The sequence below is a fragment of the Leuciscus leuciscus genome (assembly GCF_965113295.1).
Source record: "Leuciscus leuciscus genome assembly, chromosome: 10".
Classification (NCBI taxonomy): domain Eukaryota; kingdom Metazoa; phylum Chordata; class Actinopteri; order Cypriniformes; family Leuciscidae; genus Leuciscus; species Leuciscus leuciscus.
Window position 1 is genome coordinate 9,011,060 of NC_138734.1, and position 24,519 is coordinate 9,035,578.

Here is a 24,519-nt window from a genome sequence, read left to right on the forward strand (position 1 = left end):
TGAAAGGTCACTACATAGCAAATTATTTTTGAAGACAAAATCGTCTGGCTTTTAGTAATGCTTATTTAGAATAATAATTTTGTATGATTTAGATGTTTTTATGTAATTATTATACCCTTATTCGATCACACATGCATTACGCAGAGCTTAAAGGAATAAACATATAAAGGTAATAAATACGCTTTAGAATCAATAGATAAAGCTATAAAATGACAACATGTCAGCTTGAATGTTCAATTCTCTCTATATCTTTATCACCTGTATAAACTAACTTCACAACTTTTACTAGCACTGATATAGCAATACATTTTCTTTTAGTTGTCCTCTTTCATAGACAGCCATTTTCTTTTTGCAGTGTAAATTTGTTTAAATTCTTAATATTTTTCAATCTTGTAATATTCTGCAGAAGAGAGAATTGAATCGTGCTGCTTCTCTCGCGAGAAATGAATCGCAGTTTCACTCTTTCTCAGCATGTGATTGGCTGTTCGCTACTGATGTTACACCTAAACTCATAAACTCAGGATCAAAGTCTGAGTTGACAGAGAAAGTTGATGATCAGCATCATGGTACCAACAAAGCCTGGTTAGATTGGTTTGGGTTTCTGGAGGAGGACGAGGATGTGGCGAAGGGATGGTGGCAGGATGTGGAGAAGGGCTGGCGATGGCAGGACGACCATGCAAAGGGATGGTGATGGCAGGACGATGAGACCCAGATGTTAAAGGTGGAGGAAGTCCTTTGGCGCAGATTCAGATCTCCACAAAGCCGACAGGTCATGGCGGAGAGGAAGGCAGGAGGAGCCAAGATGTGGTTGGTGTGGCTGCCGACGTCTGCGGGGCGACCAACAGAGTGCCCCGGATCTGAAGGTACAGACGGAGGGCCGCTGGAGGAGCTGAGCAACATTGCTGGAGCTGGAGACCCAGGCGATGTCACGGTGACGAGCATCGTAGGTGCAGACAGAGTACCTGAAGACTGGGGCGACTGAGGACAGAGGCCATGCTAAAGGGAGGAAGGAGCCCGCTGCAGCCGTAAGGGGAGGAGGGACGGAGCTCAGCAGATGGCCTCAGCAGATTGTATGTCCGTGGTGTAGGTGGGGCAACGACTGACCAAGGGGGAGCCGGTGGGACGAGGGTACCTGGTGATGCCGAAGGTGGGAGGAGCCAGGAAGGAGCCGACAGGTCGAGATGGAGCGAAGGGATCTGAGGCTGGGGGCAGAGCCGCAGGATCCTCTAATGCTGGCGCTGCTAATGGTTGCTCGACCTGTGGCTCGACGTCCCGCCAGAGCATCTCCAGAGACTGCACGGGCTGCAAACTTCTAGCAGCGGCGGGGCTGGAGGACTGGCTGAGCTCTCTGATGGAGATGACATGAGACAGTACAGGATGATGGTGAGTAGGGCACAGTCCACATAAATCAAATAAATTAGTAAATCACAGTCCATATTGCTCATAATGCTGTCTTTAAACAGCGATGAAGGTCCAACAGAAGAATTATTGTTGTCAGTGCTGTCTTTAAACTGTGAAGAAGCATTATGTACTGGGTGTGCTAGGGTGGGAGTCAATCATTCCTCACTGGTGTCTAGCAGACAGTCCTCGGTTCCCTTTCCCTCAGCAACTGATGTCACAGACTCGCTCAGGGGCTCCACTTCCTGGGCAATGGTGAATCCTTTTGGCCTCGGGCTCTGGCTTACACGTCGCGATGGGTGGTCTCTCAATGTCTGCGGGGGGCTCTCGCGCATTCTCCGTGGTCGAAGGTGGTAAATGTTTGGCTCTGGGTCTGGCGGTGTTCTGAATCGGGGTCGTACACTCTCCAGACACCTCACGAATGCCTCCCTCCAATTCAGTCTGGTAGTGTCTGGGAGTTCTATGGGGTTGTGAAAGTTCGCCCCGATCCAGAACAAGGTATTCATGGGTCTTGTCGTCCTGGGGGGTGATGACGGCAAGACAAAAAAAAAAAACTGCAGAAAAATAAAGAAAATTGGTGCTCTTCTGAACCACCAACAGAATGGTGACACCTACCCAATACATAAACTTAACAACTACCTTACTAACCATTATTAAGCAGTAATTAAGAGTTTACTGAGGCAAAAGTCGTTGTTAATAATTAGTTAATAGTGAGAATTGGACCCTAATCTAATAATAATAAATGAAAAATATTATATATCATATCATAAACAAAAGAAGCCTTTCTTAAATTATTGTTTATTACCGATAATTTTAAGCTGCAACTGAAGCCAGGTTTTGACTTTTGAGTTAGAACCAATCATCTTCTTAACAGCATTTATATACAGCTAGCTAGCTGAGATTCAGAGTTATCTTTGAAGTGTGTCTCTGCTGTTTCAAACATCAGGAGAAGAATATTAGAGGCCACAGAGTTTGTGTTCTTGGCATGAAAGTGCGTGGAGCAAAATTGCTTCTGCAGTGAGCAAATAGATAGACTCTCAGTTCAATGACAGTTCAACAGACCTGGTGCAAATGGAGAGAGAAAGTGACCATGAGGGTGTTATATGCTTCCTAGCCGTGCCGAGTGGACAGTCTGGGCTCTATGATGGTCCCATGCGCTCCGTTCACAAACAGGCAAATTGAGTCGCACAGATGTTAATTACTTGTGATGTGCTTCCAGCCAGTAGTCCGTCAAAGCAGTTTGTAAATAGATTATTTTTTTCTTTTGTAAATCAGTGGTAACTGGTACGAAATAATTGACTGACTGTTTCTTATTCTTTTTGCAATCCAGTGGGCCAATCAAGAAACTATTTAGTAACACAGTTTGAAATTGCCAGCAGGCAATACTTTGTACAACAGCTAAGTGAGAAATCGAGAGCTTTGATGGCAATGAAGTAAATTCATTACCTAACTGCACCAACACTGTCTCGATCACAGAGCTGAGTGTGTCAGAAGCCTGAGGTGTTAATTGTTTTCATCACAGGTTTTGATAGTGGTAATCTGTTTCAGTTCCAGCCCCGTTCCTGAGGACACTGCAGTGGTTTGAGAGAGTTGACATGATTTATGTGGCGCTCTTATCTTTCTGCTTTTGTTCCTCTATTAGGCAAGAGCCTCCAGCAGGGAAAGAGTATCTGTTAGAATACTGTGGGCATGTCACGTCACTGTCACCATTCTCTCCTGGACAACCCATCATTGATCTTTAGAGCCTTTGTAAGGTAAATGACTGATATCCTGTGCTGAAGAATTAACGGTGAAGTGATTGCCGTGATCATGACTGAGGTTTGTAATTAATATCGATGCATGTCCTCTGCCAGCCTGTTCTCATGTTTCAGTCATACTTATATGCATGAAAAATAAGTGCAAAAAAAAAAAAAAAAAAAAAAAAGAACAAAAAAGGCCTTACTCTTTCAATTTAAACAGTCTACAAAAAGAAGGGACCTTTTTCACAAAATTAATTACATATAAGGTCACAACTGGGAGATATTAAATCACAATTACAAGAAAATAAGATGTTATTATGATAAATAATGTCGAAACTGGGAGAAGTCAGTCATATAGCTAGATATACAGTATAGGCATATTGAGAAGTATTGTGAAGTCACAGTTATGAGCTATAAAGTCACATTTGCAAGATATAAAAATCACAATTACGTGAAACAAAGTCACAGCAAGTACAAAATGCAACAAGTTATTAGTCCCAAAAGTTTAGGGTAGGGTTAGGACTTAATTTTCAGACAGGAATATTGTTCCAGGATCAAAATATGTTGATCTAGGAACATGTCTTACTTTGCAAAATCACAGTGACCGTCATGGCAAATACAAGTTAAAAAGTTGAATAGAATGATAGAAAGGCACAATTACGGGAAATAACCGCAATTACAAGAAACTAAGTCACACTGTGGGATATAAAGGGATAGTATGAGATATAAAAGTCACAAATACAAGATATGAAGTTATAATTGTGAGATATAAAGTCACATTGTGAGATACAAAGTAGTCCCACTCTAAGAACCGGTCCCCATTTGAGAAACAAAGTCGCAATATAAAGTCGCATTGCATAATATAAAGTTGCAATACTGAGAAATACCCACAATTACAAGAAACAAAGTCACACTGCAAGATATAAAGGCACGAGATATTAAGTCACAATTATGAAAAGTATTGCAAATGCAAGATATAAAGTTAGGATTGTGAGAAATAAAGTAACATTGTTAGATACAAAATGGCATTCTGAGAAGTAGTTCTCATTTAAGAAACAAAGTAGCAATAGCAATATTAAAAGTCTCACTGAGAGACATAAAATTGCAATTACAAGAAAGATGCAATAGAAAGATAAAACCAGACTTTAGCTGTGTCCCAATTCAGAGGCTGCATCCTTGCACGAAGTGCACAAAGGTCGAACCAAGGGCCAGGGTTGCCAGGTCTGCACAACAAAACCCACTCAATTGCTAATCAAAAGAAGCAGAACTAGGTCCAAAACTATAAATGGAAATATAGCTAAAGTAAAGACAACAACCTGCAGACTATACAAGCAACACACAGCAACAGTGTAAAAGTAACTCAATTCCAGACATTGCAACACTGAACCAAGTTAAATGGCCTAGCAGCTGTGTGACAGCGGACGTTTGTGAGGGGATTTTAAAAAGAGAAATGGATGCACAAAAGTTGAGTGTTATTTTTGTTTGCTTTTTATGAGTTTTTATTGGATTTTGATATGCTTCAACACTGACGATGGGAGACCGGACCATAACCTGGTAAAATAAGGGGGTAAACTGTGTAATGTCACTTTTATATCATTAGTAACTATTAGTTAACCTAGTTTATTTCTTATGTTAAACATAACTGTGACCACATATTTTCACATTTATACATTAACTCTCTATTCAAGTCTAAATTTATAGTACTTTAGATTTTTATTAAACTTTCAGGTGGAAATATTGTACTTTTTATGAAAAACTGACATTTTAGACACCATTTATATTATGTTTTGATTTAGATATGACATATGTTACATATTACATATGTATGGGTAGCCGTTTACTGGTAGAGATGAGGATCATTGGGGAATAGGAGACAAGAAGCAGGTAGAAGATCGCTGGAGAATCATTGGGGTAAGTATTAAGGTGAGTAGTCCTTGTCATAGACCAGACAATTACATTTACATTTATGCATTTGGCAGACGCTTTTATCCAAAGCGACTTACATTGTATTATCCTATACATTTATACATAGGTATGTGCAATCCCCTGGGATCGAACCCACAACCTTGCGTTGTTAACGCAATGATCTTACCACTGAGCTACAGGAAAGCAATTACTGAATGCAAAGTGTGCTCTTGATGGGTAGTGATTTGTGTCAGGTGAATGTAGAAATGTATACTGGGAAATGTAGTCTAGAGTGCACGTGACAATTGCAAGATATATTGTCAAAATTACTTTGTATAGGTTTTAGGGGTGGTGAATGATGATGTGATTTTTTTTTTTAAATAAACTAAAAACTGAAATGGTACATCTGTGTTAAGAACATTCTTGTGACCATCTCTGATGAATTACAAAGTGGAAATGTTGCTATTTTATAACTAATGGCAGGTAAAGTTGTAGGACATTTTGTCCCATGTTTCAAGCGTGAAATGATTTATCATTGAATGCGAATGGGAGGCAAGTATCTGAATTTCATTGAGCTCTTCTACATATCTTACAGCAGGGGTCTGACTCAGAGCAGCAGCGTCACTGGGATCTAATAACACATGTCCTATATGCTTTACTCCATATTAACCCTTAAACGCATACCTCGGGTTTTTAGTGACCTGAGACGTCATTCACTACCCTCCTCCTCTGTCATTTTTTAAAGTTAGGTTTCAACCTTCTTAGTATTCTCCAATCAATTCATAAACAATATAACAAGAACAAAATTATTCTGTTTTCTCATTATTATGTTTTGTAAAAAATTGTATAGGGTTGCTAACGAATCGAGGTGTGTAACAGTGTAAATATATATATTTTTTTTGTACAACAATAATTTAATATTTTATATAAGTGCAATTCACCTTTATTCCATAAGGTGGCAATGTCTGATACACAATGATGGAGTGACATTTCACTCATAGTTACTGCAGGCATAAAACAAAGGAATAGAAAGTATCATCAGCAAAACTTGAAATGGCTCAGCAATTTACAGCAGAGCAAGTACTCTATGAAATCAAATTAGGGTCACTGTCACTTGATGGTGGATATGGTGAAAAAAAGCTGTCAGCGATCAAATATTGATTTTGAAGATGTTGAAAATTATAGTTTTGAGAATATGTTTGAGATCGTGAATATGAGCCAGATTCTGAATGTACTGGGAAATGAGCTCTGACGATGACAGTGATAATGGTATAAAACATCTTCTCAAACTGAACCCTTCCAAGCTCCAAAAGGTAACAACATATCATATAGTTACTCTAATATCAGGATAGTTTTATATTATCGCGAAAGGTAGAGATCCATCTGTGTTAGATACAGACCTCAATATTAGTCGCTAAAGACTATGTAATAATGATTGTTATAACATTCATGCTTTTAAGGGTTAATAAGCATTCCGTCCACCTCAGCATCCCAGATTTCCCCAACAACGTCTGTTTCCACTGATAACAGCAATTCAGACATCAGATTACATGAGAAGATGAACTATGACACGTGTTGGAGAATTCCAGTCAACAATTCCCCTGATTTTGTAGATCACCATCCTCCTACATGCAGAGTAAGCAAGTTTCTTAATCTTTTCTGGTGTTTGAGTGGCCCATGCCACTTGCTCTAGCTTTGAACAATGGCTTCTAGACACAGTGAAAGGTTATCAGTTCTGGACCCTGGCTTTAAAATCCGCCTTGTGTAGTTATTAAGCAATATATATTTCCTCCTTGCTCACAACAGCAGAATTTGAACACTAATGTGACAAGAAGGAAGCAAATCTATAAATAACAGCAGAGGCATCTGGTTTTCCAGATAAGACAGCCATTGCATGATATTGATTAAGGTCTGCCTCTCCTCAGCACAAGCAGATCTGCTGATTTAACCACTACAGATGAGGAAATTCCACGATATCTTCTGGCATGTTCATGTATTATCCTCTTACCCAAGATGAATTCAACTGAGCTCAGTTGAACACTCTCTGTATCTGGATATTGTAAAGCCTAAGTTATCCAGTCTAAACATAAACCTTGATGTTTGGGTACGTGCAAAGTCATGGCGCATTGGTCATGAAAGAATTGGTGTTTATGAACAAATCATTCTCATTCAATTGCATGTAATGACACTAAAGTGAACCTACTGAAAGAATATGCCTACTACACTGAACGGGTGTTTTTCTCAAAGAGAGAAAGATGCAGATGACTGGAGGTGATGTAACAATGTCTGATGGCCATATTGAGGTATAAGAAAATGTCTGATGGCCATATTGAGGTATAAGAAAGTTTTTCAGACTCATAATTCATTTATGAAGGTGGTTATTGTCTGTTTCCATATCTTGAAAAAGGACCAGAAATGCCACTTAAAAATAAAAACTGACAAATGCATAAAAAGTTTCCAAAGATCATTATTTTTTGTGTATTGGTTGTAATAGAATATGTTAAAATGCTTTAATGTTCAAAAATACATTATTTTTCCCACAATGTACATTATTGTAGCTCCTCTATGCCCAGTCTTTCTGAAAACGCATCAATTTCTACAAAGTCACTCCTTCCAAAAAGCTGAACCTGTGCGTTTTGTAGTTGGCCGAATAATGCCGTTTGTGTGGCATTATGCAAATACTTCCGATCGAGACATTTACCTAGGTCTGGATCTGCCTTCTCTTTTAAATAGAATAAATCTTTTTGAGGGAGACTTTGAGCTTTGTAACTTTGCAGATCTTATATACATGCACAAACATCTACTTAACACACTTAAGAGAAAGGAAAACATGAAAACGCATCATATGATCACTTTAAGAGATACTCTTGCATCAAAATCTTTTTTATACGATCAGTGAAGCCTTTAGGTTGTTTAATTTAATGGGTTCATAAGTTCATTCAGTCCTCTCACAAATGTACTGACCAATGACATTAGTTTTTCTCGACTAGCAAATCAATGAAGAAATAGTTAGCCATTTTTATGTATTTTTAAAGTATAATTTTATTGCTATTAATAGCTAACATAAATATTAACTACATAAAAAGATATACAGATAAACAATTAAGAAACTGTTAATTAATAAATTGATTAATGATTCCTTCATTTTGCCAATTATAGTTCTGCAGACATGCTAAGCAGTTGATTAAAATGGAGGAAAACAAATCGAAACAGATTTGTTTTGGAAGGATTAATTGGGCAATTTCAGAGACAGTCCCTGAAAATACAGCTAAACAGTAACCGGACCAGACTGATGGAGTCATCTTTGCTCAAGCCAAATGACATGGTAAAAAGAAATACTAAAAATAATAGTTATGCTGTGACCGAGGTTAACTCACTTACTTTTTGTGCCAAAGGAGAATGAAATCTGTTCAGTTTTACTTGATATTTTAGGCAGTGCTCTTTCACCATGGGTTTAAAAGAAAAATCCTCAACCTCTGTTTTAACTTTGGTTCCCCGCTGATCTTGGAGAGCTGGCATGGCAGCGGGTCGATTTCCAGTGTTCTCAGGGTCAGGGCAGCACATAGTCCTCACAGGCTGCCAGAACAGATGACATTTTGATGCTCTTGTCTTCAAAAGAGAAAGAGCGAGAGTGAGAGTGAGACAGAAACAAGAAAATGGAAATCTTGGCTCTATCAAACAAGCTTTCAAAAGCTATTCCAGGCGAGAACATTGTCATTTTTGTAGCACAGGGCTCAATAAACACTGGCAGGTGCTTGCTGGCATGGGTGAAGAGTTAATCATAGCCAAACACTCGCCAGACGAACACTGTCATACAGACGACTCTGATTGAAATAGATTGCACTTGTGATTGTGGAAGGCCTTTCAACTGTTTATGTAAGTTTTACATTTGTCTGTATATGCATTCATTTTGAAAAATAAAATAAGTGTGTTAGTATGTGTGGTGTGTGTGTGTGTGTGTGGGGTGTGGGGGGACATCAATCATATCTGCTACTTTCAGCTACGGAGCCCTACCCTTTGTATAGAAAATATTTGTATGTAGACTGTATGATGAGAACACATATTGAATCGTAGGGTATGACTCAAGTTAGTATAGAAGAATAAAACATGCGCTAGTGGTGAACAAATAGAGAAAGATGAATCACACTTTGACAACTGTGGTTTTTATGTGTGCTGAAAAAAAGAGGAGGAAGTGGATGAGGAGAATATGGACGTGGACATGGCTAGGGAAAATAGGTTAACTTGGCATGTTAAAGGAGCATTTCACCCATGGGAACATTGATCTTTATTGAAAGTGGGTCATATATGTAGTCGAAATGTAAAATAAATTTCGAATTTGGTGCCTTCTTGACCGAAAAAAGACAGAAAATAACTTTAGGTCGCATTTGTATGAAAGACAACAACTCCCACAATGCACCACATTGCACAGCTCCGCAAGCCACTCCCACTAATCCAGAACAGCGCACATGAGGTATCCGCCTATCAGAGAAATCACTCTTCCGTCTACAAGGCTAGCTACCACCAGAGCTTGAAATTCATTTCACACAAAATTTCTAGTTAGTTGGCGAACTCATTAGTGAATTACTCCTCGTTTGTATTTCTTTCGAAATGGTGAATTATTGCACGGTACCGGGATGTTCAGTCAGAACATATGCAGTGCGAAAAAAGGATGGTTCACAACACAAACGTCCGTGTCCTCATCTGATTCAGAGATTTTGTCCAGGAGAAATTGGCATTGTGAAATTCTTTGCCGTGGACGGCCTCTATCTCTGTGTCCGTAGGCGAACAGTGAGAGCACCGGCACCACCAGTCCGCCCTAACTCGAGCCAGTCCGGGCTCCTCGTCCGCGACAGGCAGGTCTTCTGCCTCCTGTTCCTCCATCAGTCTCCGCTGCTCTTCGCTATATTGCGGCTTGTAAAAGTAGCCACGAACATCTGATTCAAGCATCAGACTTACGAAATCCTGTTCTTCCATATCATATTGAGTACCTTCCGCCATTGTCGTCACTTCACATCTGGCTCCATAGAGCCTGTTAGCTTAGCTTCCAAACAAGATGGAGAATATTGCTTTTAGATTCAGAAAGTGAAGTCCCACCCACTGATCTGTAATAGGTCTGTAGCGTGAGCGGGTCCCACCCCCTGGGAAAGATGAGGAACGAGTGTTTGTAGTCTCAACCCCTCTACAAAGATATGGGATTTCCTGCTTAGAATGACGCAAAATGACGATTTTTGCGTCATTGTAAGCAGGAACTGCAACACTGAAATCCTTATTTCTCCCGTCTAAGGGGAAAATGAGGGAATAATACACGACCATTCAAATATATGACTGGGTTTCTAAAGATACAAGGCTTGATGCAAATGGGTGAAGTCTCCCTTTATTTTTGCAATTGGAGCTTGAGGTAAGTAGTTTTAAGTTTTAGTGCCGTGTTGATCAATATGCCGTTTCATGTCGCATTTTTATTGGCTAGTCAGTAGACGTAGGCTGTAGCAGCAAACACACTGAAATGATCATGATACATTTTTAACACTGTCAGAAAATGATCGCATGCTATCTGACAAGCCCTCTTTGAACCTCTCTAACTGTCCGACGTAGGACCACTGTTTAAGAGGCACGACCACAGAAATCGCCACGATTGGTCATCTTCATTGGGACTGCTCAAAATCGTATGCAAGTGAATTTGAATAAAGACCATTTTTGACGGTCCAAAATCCATATTTTGGCAGCTTCAACTTACGTGTGAAAGGTTAAACTGAAACAAATAATATACAGCAATGACAATTTGTTTTGGACAATGCTTCTTCTCCACATTTTTTTTTGTAACAGTTCTTGGTGCCTACATTATGCGTGACCTTCCCAACGTGAACTCAGCCGTCTCGTGAACGTGCTTCTCAGAGCAGGACAATGGTGAGCATTTTTATTTAAAAAGTATATAATTTTTTTTTTCTGAAGTTAGAAAGGCCCCTTTGAAGCTGCCTAATGGCGCTTTTCCATTACCAGTACCAGCTCAACTCGACTCGACTCGACTCGGCTCGGCTCGGCTCGCTTTTCGCTCCGTTTTCCATTACAGATAGTACCTCCACAATAGTACCTGGTCGTCATAGCGATGCCGTCGGATACTGCCGTGACTTAATCTTTTACGTGAGACACACCCGCTACCCACACACACAGGACAATGGAGGAAATCGAGTGTATGCTGTTTTTGGATGTTTTTGTTTTTGCTGTTTTTTATTCAGGATACTCCGTCTGGCGCGTGCAATGATGACACAGTGAATAGTGACGATTCTCTCTGACCAATCAGCAGTCTGCTGTGTTTTCACGTCACATTTTAGTATCGCCATTCGCCTCAGCTGAGCTCGCCTCAGCTCGCTTAGAACCTCGCCGGAGGTGGTACGAAAAAAAGTACCTGGAAGCAGGTACAGGTACAACTTTTACACAGTGGAAAACCAAACAGAGCCGAGTCGAGTCGAGTCGAGCCGAGCCGAGGCGAGCTGGTACTGTGTAGTGGAAAAGTGCCATAACATGAATTTTGGACCGTTAAAAATGGTCTACGTTGAGCAACGTTCACTTAGCCTGGTCCTACCAGACTCTCGTACATTTAATTTGTACAGAGAGTCTAGCCACTCTCCATTGACAAGCGTTAACTTCCTTGAAGGCTGGTACTGTTGAAGTTTAAAACTATTGGATCTGCCCAGAGCCACTCTGGATCTGCCATAACCAATCGCTAACGTTTGGTCGTGACATAACCGACCCTACAACTCAAACTAGCGCACAACTTCAACGTCATCGTTCCCAGCCACTCCCTCTGTTCGCTGATTGGACTGGTAAAAATTTGGCCGGAGAAAACCCACGAATATACCGCAAACCCAGAAAGAGTACTGAAGGAAAATTTAATTTGAGCAGAAGTACGTAGGAGGGCGAAGTCAGCGTTCACTTGCATTAGATGGAGGAATATCCTGGAATGTTTCCTTCCAAAACCTTAATTTTTCCTCAGCTGATGAAAGAAAGCAAAATACCTAGAGTGAGTAAATAATCAGAAAAAAATCAAAATTTTAGGTGAACACTTTCTTTAATTTAATGACTCTCCGGTATTTTCAGGTTTGCAGGACGTTTTGCGTTCTAAAGATAAAGGGACATTTTATTTCTTATGATTTGATTCATTTTATAACTTCTTTAGGCCTGGATGTGTCAATCAAGTCTGGACGTGCACATTCTTACCAGCGGCAGAGCAACATGTGTGATACTACAAGACTCTAGCTGCATAAAACAGGCTTAACCTCAGAGCCAGACCTCTAATCAGCCTAACATGCACATGGAGCAAAGACTGCGAACGGAAGCTCCGAAACACTGGTCCGATTATCAGACTTACATTTGGGAGAAAAGGAAAGAGGATGGTTATTTTTCTTAATCCGCTTAAAGGAAAAAGTAAAGCTCATTTTCCTTATCTCTACTCAGAAAGGCAGAGAATCGATACTATGCATATTTTATTCTTTTTATCTACTCTATTTTTCAACATTCATTCTAAATGTATTACATTTTGCACAAATTCAGTTCATCCTTTTCACTGATTCCATATGCATTAGTGCACTATTTCAATATTGGGCCGCTCTCTGTTTCTCTATCCATATGCAGAAGAGCTTCCATTTAATTACACAGTTGGATGGTAGTGGCGCGTGTCTTGGTGTCTTGATTCAGTATGATTCTATTGCCAGTGGATTCTGGATTCATTCACTCTAAAGCTCAAAATGCACCATTGCTCCTGTTCTGCTGGTTAAAGAGACATAAAGGGAAGACCAGAAACAATGTCACATGGGCTATATCTCAACAACTATAAGGCTTTGAACCAAATTTGTAATGTTTTGTATGATAATAAAAATAAATAAATAAAAAACTTTAGGAATCCAAACTAAAACCAATTGAGAACCACTAGACTATACTATATGATAGTGTTTTTTTGCCAAAAGGTGTATAATCTTTAGTAAATTCAGTATACGCATGTAATATTAGTAATTCTCAAACCACTTCACAGAACATTTTACTTAAAAGTTCCATTTGTGACAACTTGCCCCACATACTTGATTAAATAAATGCATCCCTTTGGTGTAAATCTTTAAAACATCTCTCTGTGTCTGTACAGAAATGTATTTCCAACCCTTACTATAAAGAGTGACAACTTGCCCTGGTCTCAATTTTTTTAGCAAGACTAAATTCATCTGAGTGGAAGCAACTTATACGACTCACTGCATTCAAGTGTCACAGGCCCTGTGGGTTTATTAGGCAGATGTTAACATAAAAAGAGATGGGTATTTCTATAAAGTCTAATTGATCCAATGAAAAATTAATTTACAGGGATTTCTGCAGATGGGTTTGAAACTGTCAGTTTGTAAAGTAAGATGTGCAAGCAATCAAAGACATATCAGAAATATGTTAGATATAGATTGACTGCATTCACCCAGCTCATACCTCAACTTTAATGTCTTTAAGCAACATCAACACAAGTTTTACTGTGGTAGGGAAAAATAGCTTAAAGAGGAATTGATGCTTTTTTATTGGTCCACATGAAACTGCTGAAAGTGTGTACAATGAGCTGTAGATCATGTTCTGATCACACAATTAGTGCCAATTTTCGGTATTTATTACTGTGTTGCACCAGGGTAATAGCAGCTCTTTTTACACAATTTATGTCCAGCAATTTGTGATTGCAATTCAAATGACTATAAACACGGTTTTAGGGGTTCAGTGACTTCTCCTAGCTGTTTCTTATGGTACAGACATTGCTTTTTTTCAATCACATTATATTGACATGCAGAAATACAGAGCAGCCTTCTTGCTCTTAACAAGACCACACAAATGCAAAACCTCCACGCTGCTACGCTTCCAGGTTGCAATTTAAAGTTGTGAATGACAACAGTCTGTTTTATGGCGTGTTCTCATTAGTCATTTGTATTTCAGGGTATGAAAACATTATTTACATGGATTTTAGAGAATGGATATGCTGTTGCTAGTTTATTAAGTGAGATGTACAAGTAGCTAACAGCATTGCGTGTTATATGCACAGCTATCACGCATACTCTAACCCATACATCACCCTAAAGGTGTGTTTACAATGACAGTAATTTGCAGCAACAAAGCAACTGCAACATGGTGAGACATTCAGGCAGGTAAGGAGCAGGCTGGGATCCACATGCAGGTTTAGGTTATAGAACACAAGGTAACTGGCGTAAACAAATGACACCACAGAACAGGAGGAAGCACGATAAACCGGAGAACGTGCATTCAACGACTGACAGAGAACAAGTGAAACACAAGAGCTATATATAAACAGGCAGACAAGCTTAGCAATATAACAAGGGGGCGTAGATAATAAGAAACACCTGGGGAGACTAATCAACATGAACTTGGAACATAAATCACGAACATGAAAAACTACAAAGAACTACAAAACATGATGCAAGACAGGAAATAACATAAGAGTCCAGGAACATTTAAGACAGGGGGACACAGGCTGGGATCATAACAGTAACAAAGCCTATGCAATAATAATTTGAAGTCACATGAGGAAGATATTGTTGAAAATTTGACAAAGTTGACCAGAGTTCAACTTTATGCAAATAAGCAGAGGTGCAATGCGGCAACAACCGATGGGAACACAGAGAGACATCTGCCTGCCACAGTAACTGAATAAAGAGTAGGGGCACAATGGATCGTAGTTGATCCGTGATCCGTATGGACTAGGCCCCACGGTACGGCACGCATGTGATTCGCGGAATAATCGCAAAATTTAACCATCACAGAGTGAAAGTTTATCATTTGCATGCATTTTGTCTGGCCAATTTAAACATTCAAGCGATTTTAAACCATTCAAGCGCAAGAAGAGGGAAAACAGAATGCGCACTGTTTTCTGTGCAAAATGCGCATACAAAGAGAGACATGTTTCAGATGATTTGCGTGAGCAACGAATTGATTATTCTTTTGCGTCTCCTTGCAAAATACAAATTTTGGCAAGTATTCTAGTAAACACAGTCGGTTATGTCTTTAGTGAATATAAATATTTAAGAAAGAAATTGGATGTGCATCAATATGTTGGATCCTCTTCATTGGTCTTAAAGTGACAGCAGCCTATAAATACCTGCTGCTGTCTGTGGCAATGTTAATCAAACAACAAAAGCTTTAGCAAAGATTCATCTATATTTAATTTATACAGTGAACACTATAGTGTTATTTTACTCTTTACATTTCTGTACCAGAATACTACTGTTAGATCTTACTTTATTTGTAACTTTGTTATATTGTATTTATCTATGCTTGTAATTAGTGCATTTGTTCTTATATTATTGCTGACTATTCACTTGTCTTGAATTATGTTTGAACTTTATTAGCTAGGCTAGTAGTTTTTGCTGTGGTATCGAAGTACTCAAAGTGTGCTTTAAGTAATAAATGGAAAGCAAAGTTACACTTGCTGATCTGAAAAATGATCCGATCTGTGACTCAAAAAAAAAAAAAAACGTAATATGATCCGAACCGTGAGTTTTGTTTGTTTGTTTAATTGTTTGTTTATTTATTTATTTATCAAACTTTTAGGTGAAATATTTTGCCTGAAAGTGTGCCATATTACTTAATAATAAATGCCAATCACTTTATGACGATATTTTCTTCATACATTTTAAGCTTGAGTCCAAATACTTCTTGGGCCACAATAACTGATGAATTTGTTGCCCCTTGAACCATCTGTGTTTTGACAGGGAGATGATTAATTTGCCAGTGGATTAATTTCAAAAGAACAATCAAGTGTCTTTGGATATTCAGAGTCACAATGATGTGGATAATAATAACTTTTTTTTCCTGAGGGCATCTCTACCATTCTGTTGAGCATCAGTGAGGCAATGACAGTAATATGAATAGGAGATGAGCATTCATGTTATTCTGCCATTTTGTGAGAAGCACGGGCTTCATTAAAATGAGAAAATTGTGTTTTAGTGAGACTTTCATTAAATTCTCAGTTATCTGTTCTGTTTCTGACGTCATAAACAATGACTTTGTTTTGTAAGCCATAATGTCTTCACTTGAGCTGTGCCAGCTTGTGACTGTCTAATATTCCCCTTTAAAACACCATAAGAGAATAATTATGGATGGTGCAAAACAGAATATTTAATTAAAGAGCTGACAGACATTCAAATAACGTTGTGTTCCTTTTAACCTTGCTGGCTGGAAACATTTTGAAATCACAGTTATTATTTTTCATCCCACTTCATGTGACACATTAATAGTCAAGGACAGCTGTGGTCTCAGTGAGTGAAGCCTCACTCATTAAACCAAATTGCAAAGTTAAAGGCCAGCATGACTTGAACCGGCTGATGTTTATTTGGTTTAATGTTGTTGATTTGGCTATTATATTGTTGTTGTGGTCAAGTTATTACTGGCTGTGTCATATTCGAATTCACTTTACCACAGTGACATGTTTTATGTAATCAAATGTAGGTTAATAGTTTGTGATTTCATAAATAGGTATTTGTAACTACAGATTTGCATGGATTCATAGTACTATGAATGCTATATGGGATCAAGTAAAACTAAATTATTAGAAAATAATATATTTTTTAAATAATTGTTTTTAATGATGCAATCCAAATTCTTAAGCATGATTGGCTTAAAATTTTACTTTGCATCATTAAAACAATAATTTAAAAATATGTATTAAACTAATATAATATTTAACGGTTACACTTTATTTTAAGGTGTCATTGTTACAGTGTAATTATATATTTAAGTACTGTGTAATATTAAGCAACTACATGTACTTACTATAGGGTTAGGGTAGGATTAGGATTTGGTTGAGGGTTAATTGCATGTAATTATGCATACATTACTGTTATTACTATGGTAAGTTACTATGGTATATATAACAAAGACACTGTAAAATAAAGTGTTACCTATTTAACTGTATAATTAAATATTCCAAAAGTTACAAAATAAGTGCAAGCACAATAAACAAATAAATGTTTATATTTTCTAAAAGATAAAAAAAAATAAAAAATTGTGAAGCAAGCACTACTTAAAATGAACAAAAGCTCTTTTGAAAAATGTAATCTTATATTGGCTGCTGCATGTTTTGTGGCATTACATAGTGTTTAGGAAGGAACCTGAAAAAAAAAAAAAAAATCCTTTATTCATCAATAATCTACCCCTGTAATCATAATATGTGTGAAAAGGAATTAAAGTTTTACTGCCACTAGTGTTCATTTCAGACAGAAACTGCGGTTTTGAGCTTTGCAAAATAGAGGCCTATTTTTCCAATGCGCCTATGAAGCTAAACAGATATATTCATGCATACACACATTAATAAATAATCAGCATGCCGGACATTTTATCTGCTCATGTCTACTCGTTCCTTTAATTGATGAGTTCCACTTACTGTCTGTCAAATGATTTCTTACCTGACAAGCAGATGTTTTGCTAAATGAGTTTTTTTCCAGCACTGTTTGAGTCATCTATACACCTCATTTACTGAAGGACAAGAGTGGATGCACAATTGATAGGCCATCAACTGACAGAGCACCTCTGGGAATTAGACAGCGATTTCCCAAATTCCCTCGCACCTTGCCATTCATAGCGTCTGAGATGGAGAGCTAATTGATTCCTGACAGGCTTTCCTAACAACAGGTTTCTCTCTCTATTCAAATCCTTACGTTTTGCTGCCTCTTCAGCATATGCCTTGATACACACTATCTGCTAAGAATTATCTGGAAATTTACAGCCACTTATAGCTGTGGATTGCTAAAGTGTTTAGATTTGTTAGCACTTATATTAGATTAGTGCTATACCTGGAACTCTATACAGTACATGAGTGTTGTTATTGTTCAGATGCATGATTTGTTAAAGCACCATTAACTAGTTGCCAGCTGCCATAATTATATACACACATTGAACATCCATGACCCATTAAATGCATTTGAAATGCTTAACTGATGCACATGAATGCTAAAACAGCACAATAGTTTGAAACAGAAGTTGTTACTGAACTACCTTGGCAGAGGTGCTTGCTGCTTGATCTACCAGATAATGGATCCCTTTGCATAACCCAAACAGCCACAACTCGAGTTTAGTTAATAAGTATTGATGTTTCAAACTTGACACATTTCTTTGTGTACATATTCAATATTTGTAATTTATGTTTCATAAGATGGTGAGATGTGGTTGAAGAAAACCAGGGACTGAATTTATCATACATGTATATTGACTGTTAAATCATTCATCAAAGTTTTTGATTGTCACCAATTTTCCACTCTGGACAACTTTCCATTTCAGACTTGGTCAAAATGGTCATATGATAATTTGTACTGAAGAAAGATAAGAGAAGATTTCACACAAATGGACTATGAAATGACTGTCACATTCTACAGGTCATTCAGTCTTCAACAACATCTAGAACTGTCCGCTCTTGTAACACAATGACGTGTGATGATAAGCCCAAGTGCAATTTAAAATGAACAATGACAAAGTAAAATAGTCCAATATTCCAAACACAATGGCATGACTCACAAATGCAAAGACAAAACACCACAGAACATGACTTGAGTTGGTCTCAGCCTCAGGCGTTCAACAGTCTGCCCGCAGTCCATTCACTGACCATCTCACAGGTGTTATGCTTGGTTGCTTATTTGCCCAAGTCAAAGTCTCTGTAATATACTGGTCTCTAGATATGCCTCAAGTCCATTCTTGTCAATCTAAAAGATTTTTTTTTTTGGTCCTATTATCACATTTGTCCTGTAAGTTTTAGAATTAAGCTTTTTTTTTTTTTTATCATTATCGTTTTATCCCCCCCACCCTATTCTATTGTTGTGGTATGAACAGGAAACTATTTACTAGAGGAGTCATTATGAAGTCATAATGTTCCTCATTTAAATAATCCCCGCCCACAGAATACGCAAAAAAGGGATGAGGCCTGGTTGAGGTGCATTAGAGAAGACAGTGTTGTCGCTATGTCAAAGAGACACTGTTTTTTCCCACAACATTTCCAAAACTCATTTGTTTGACCTTCCTAAGGCTGGCAAACTTTGAGAGGTTAAAGTTTATTTTAAACACTGTTCCTGACCATTAAAACCCAAACGATTGTCTGTGTGCTGCACATTTTATGGAGAACAGCTTGTTTTCTGTTGCTTTTGTAAGCTCTTAGGAAAATTAGTCATGCTTTTGTGATCGATTACTGTTTGTATTACCTAGTAGTTTTCTGACAAATATCACGATTAAATGGTGGATAACATTGTATCTCCAATGTATAAGAAAATGACAAACACCACTCTGAAAGGTCCTGTGAAATCCGTGCTTGCAAAGTCTATGCATGAAATCCGTTCTGCACTCTCCTCTTGTTCATTAACATTGTCAGGGTCTGAATCGGGCTCAAATTGGTTTGAAATTGACGCCATCCTTATTCATATTTACACTAGTTGTTGTACACATCGCAGTTATGGAGGCGTGGGACATTTTCCCGGACACACGGCAAATACAACGCACTGCGCCAGCTAACCAATCACAGCACATTTTGTATTTCGGAAGGAGGGGCTTCACTGAAGACTGGGTGAGGTGCTGTAATAATCTAAAATATGCGAAAAATAATGTGCTTTTTTGAACAATCAAGCAAGAAAACATATTCTAGTACACCCCAAAAACTAAGTCAAGACTTCGTAAAAGGGCAAAATAGGACCACTTTAAGTACACTCACCCCTAAACAACACAGAAAATCAAACAAATTTCGGTTAGTTGGTCGTTATTAAGGTTGATAAAATAAATGCACTTTTTTTCGTCAGATATTGTCACACTCACTCAGTTGTGTTTGTCCCTATGTCGTTTTCATGGACTTTCAGTTTGTTGTCATTCATCACATGTGCTCCTTTGTTTGATTTTCCCGCCACTCATCAGTAATGGACACTAATCATCACAGCTGTTCATCATTCAGGTTATCACCATGTGTATATTAGTTCCTCACCATCACAGTGACTGTCCGGTCTCATTTGCGTTAGCCCTTGTCTGTATCTGCCCGCTGGATAATTCGGACTTTATATCTCCCAATTGCGTGTTATAAAGTCAGCATTGCAAGATGTAAACTCGCAATTCGGAGATCGACTACTTTTGACTGTGTATTTCTGAGAAAAAAAGTCAGAATTGTGAGTTTAAACCCGCAATTGCGAGTTTATATATCACGATTCTGACTTTATAACACACAATTGGGACTTTGTATCAATATTTCTGACTCATAAACTCGCAATTGTGAGAAAAAAAGTCGCAATTACCTTTTTTATTCTGTTGTGGTAAAAAACTTCAATACATAATATTTCTTCATGGCCATTATAAAATACAATGTAAACCAGACTTTATGCCACAAGTCAAAATCCTGGCTACACAATACTGACTTGAATTGGACAAGACAAAAACACCAAGGTGGTCAGGGCGAAATTACCCAAAAGTCAAGGACTTCAAAATAAAAGACCAAAACTGAGAATCTTCAATTTTATTTAGCCTGTTTTCAGTCATCCTCAACTTGTTTTCGCTTTGAAAACGATGAAGGAAGTGCCATTCTTTGCTCTTAATTCAATGCACATCTCCTCATATAGACCACACAGTGTTTCCTTCGTGACTCAAAGAGGAGGATCATGGGAGGGCACTCAGCCCACTGCTGACATCACAAATTGCTAGTTGTCTGCAACGCTGTTGTTTCTAATAGATCACAGCCATTTTTTCTAACAATTGCCTTCAACAGATGACAGTAAGGGTGCCCTACAAAGCTATCCATGCATAGACATGAATGTGATCTCAACCTTTCGCTTTGTAGTTCAAACAACCTTTTATCAAGGAGCTTGCAGAGCGCGAGAGCACGCAGAGACAGAGGCAGATCTGACCTGTCAACTGAACGGAAGATTAGAGGCCAAGAGACGACACATGAGGAGTTACAACATAAAGTTCAACGCAAAATGTCACACTGGTAAATTAACAATGGATGGTTTAATGTATTTAAATTTCACTCCATCTGTGATGTGTTGTTATTGATATTTATTTTGTTGTTTGCCTCTTTAAGGGAATTCCTAAAAATAATTGAAATGTGATTTCAATAACTAAAAAAGCAGGGATGTGTGAATAGGATTCATGTTTAGTCGCCAGTATCTCTTTGCGTTAGTATCTCTTTAGGGTTACTTATCCAGTGCTCCTGTTGGTCTATTGGAAGTTAGCATGGCAAATATCTGCTATCTTTCTTTCCACACAGGAGCAACTGCAGTGATGCAGCATCGATTATCCCCAAAGCCACGGTCCTGTGAGTACAAATGCAAAACTGTTTAAAAAGAAATACTCCATTTTATCAACATCATTCTTCCCGTGACACACAGAATTTTCTGGGTCTAGTTGTCATTACTCTGTGTCGTGGTCCGTGTCTCGACTGCAGTCTATTTCCAGTATACCAAAGGTGATAATTACTTCAATTACTAGTTAGCATGTAATCTCTAACATTACAGTGAATTTGCAAGAATTGCACGGCTCAGAACGCCTACTCTGCCATTGTTACAAGTAGCTTAATGTTCGAAATCCCAGTGGATTTCATCGCTCAGGAGACTTAATGGAGTTTCACTGAAGTATAACGTCATCTCAGATGTTTCTCCTGAAATCTCTGGGGAGAAACACAATAAAAAACAGACAAACGAGACAATTGTTGACCAAAAGTAAGACTACAGAGCTATACAATTAATGTAGATAGCAGCTCAGATTATTGTATACATATATTAAGATTTACTGTTCAGTTGTGGCCAAAAGTTTGGGCAATGACATACATTTTGTGTTTCGCAAAGTTTGCTGCTTTAGTATTTGTAGATAATTTGTTTCACATGTTTCTATGGTATATTGGAAAACAATGATAAGCATTTTTTAAATCTTTTATTGGCAAATACATTCAATATGCCAAGAGTCAATATGCACAGTGTTGACCCTTCTTCATAACCTCTGCAATTCACTCTGGCATGCTGAATATCAGCTTCTGAGGCAAATCCTGACTGATGGCGATCCATTCTTGACTTATTAGTGCCTGGAGTTGATCACAAATTGTGGGCTTGTGCTTGTCCACTCGCCTTTTGAGGATTGACTACAGGTTCTTTATGGGATTAAACTTGCCTGCCCATGGATCCAAAATTTTTATGTAATGATCTCTGAGCCTCTTCATTATCAATCTTGCTATGTGACATGGTGTTTCATCATGCTGGAAAATGCACAGATCATCACCAAATTGCTCCTTGGTCATTGAGAAGTTGCTCTTGCAGGACGTTTCGATACAATTCTTTATACTTTATTCATGAGCAGCTCTGCACTGGTGCTGGCACGATTGCGTAGCTGACTCTTCAAGAGGAGACGGTCACAGTGATCTCATTCTTTGCAACAATTCCCTTGCACGTGAGGCCATTTTGCCTCTAATGCAATTATTTAAAATGCGAAACACAAAATTTATGTCACTGCCAATACTTTTTTTTTGTATTGGCTTTTTGTTTGACTTTGACTTTTTTTTTTATGGCTTGTGATTTCAGACTTTGGTAAATCTGAGTAGAGATTTACTAGTGATTTATTGAGGAGAGTCTTTTTTCTCAGGAGAGGAGAAAAGGAGAGGTATTTTTTTCTTTCCAACAAAATGAATTATGTAAAACATTTTCATCATTTCAGGTCATTAAAATGGACAGCCTTCTGTTTGGACTGACAGGTCTTGGACTGGATCTCAGCCTCGAGAGGTGTAGTTTTGCTCTGGGTCTTGGAGGATGTGGTTTTCACTCTAATTCTCCTGGATTTTTTTTTATTATTATTATTTTAATTACAGTGTATTTCATTTATCACATGATCAAAGGAGTCACACACAATTAAATTAAGGTTTTTTTTTTTATATATATATAATGGCAAACTCATAGACATGCTGTGGTTTTCCTGTGACTAGAGAGTAAAATTTTGCCTCCGGCTCTTCTCTGTTGTTCTACACTACCAAGGAGCAAACTCCATACACCAAACAGTCCTGGGGAATCACTTTGAAACTGCTGGCTTTGAGCAGTGATCACACTTTGCTATAGCTGACTGACACTGCCTTCAGACTGAGCATATGATATCCAGTCTTATAGGAGCAGAACTTGCTGACTTTCCAGTTCAGTTTGAATTTTATTTTAGGAGTTAACATAGGTAACAATTTAGAATACAATTTCTTCATTAATGAATAACTACACAGGAACAAACGACTAACACACTATTCTAGTAACTACTATTAACTAACAAGAAACTCTGATTAACAAATTAGTAAGTAATAGCGCTCAGTTGAATGTATATAAAGTTTTGGATAATGACTCACGTGTTCCTACATCTTTCTAAATTAACTACTAATTATTTGGATCAGTATTCCAAAGTGAAGTTCATGGGAACACACTAGTAATGACTAAAGTGTTACCAAATCCATCGGAAGGAATTACTATCCAAAATCTTACAAAAATCTCAAAAGCTTACAGTGACTTTAGTCAATATTAGGTAGTTATCATGTTTTTCACTTCAGAATACTGATCCAAATAATTAGTAGTTCCCTTAGAAGGATGTAGTAACACTTGAGTTATTACTAGTGGGTTACCCTAACCGTTACCTTTTAATATAAATGATGCATTATTCATGTTAATTATGAACCTGTATATAGTAGTTCTCTGAGAGGTATGAAAAAAATAATAGTTACTGATTAGCTAATAGTGAACTACCACATTCAACTGAGTGCTATTACTTACTAATTTGTTAATTTGTTAGTTAATAGTAGTTACTAGAATGTTAATGGTGCGTTACTCATTTGTTCCTGTGTAGTTACTTATTAATGAAGGAACAGTATTTGAAAGTGTTACCTAGGAGTTTAAAACTGTCTTCTATAATTAAACATTGCATGTATTTGTCAGGAATCAGTCAGGCTCATTCACATCCACAACACAAAGATCACACTCACCCGAATACTAATCACCTGCACCTGTCATCAATCCCAGCAATCACTGAGCACTACAAAGGAACACACCTCACCTCCAGTCCCTGTCGAAACTTCAGGAAAGACCCACTAACCTGCTCTCTGTGCATTTCAGACTATTGTTCCCGAACTGTTCCAGTCTGTTTCCACTGTACAACCTTGTGAAACTTACCTGTTTTCCTCGTCCTGAGATCCCACACTCTCCTTGGTGTCCATGCTCTGCGTTCCTCGGATTGTGATTCATGCCACATTCAAGCCTGCCATTATCTGCAAGAGAAAAGATGGTCATTCATCAATGTTATTCTCACAGTACCTGTTTGTGCATCTGAATTTACCTGCTGTCCAATGAAAGCTTCATTAAAAGTTATTCTGAATCCTTCTAACCTTGTTATCCGAGTGTATATCCTGACAGTATTCCTATGTATTATATATTTCCTACAGTATTCCTATATATTTAGTGTAAGTTCTGCCAGGAAGACT

At 38.1% G+C, this 24,519-nt stretch overlaps 1 long non-coding RNA gene across 3 annotated transcripts in view; it reads left to right on the top strand.

The window, feature by feature from the left end:
* The window catches only part of LOC309508558, a 39,127-nt gene extending 14,676 nt beyond the window's left edge, over positions 1–24,451 (top strand). The window contains exons 3-4 of one of the 3 annotated variants that reach the window (XR_014209545.1): positions 20,866–21,342; positions 21,432–24,451. This is a non-coding gene — a long non-coding RNA (uncharacterized lncRNA). Of the gene's footprint in view, positions 1–20,865 lie in introns of all 3 variants that reach the window. The other 2 variants (XR_014209546.1, XR_014209544.1) reach the window with 2 other exon arrangements.
* Positions 24,452–24,519: the final 68 nt, after the last annotated feature.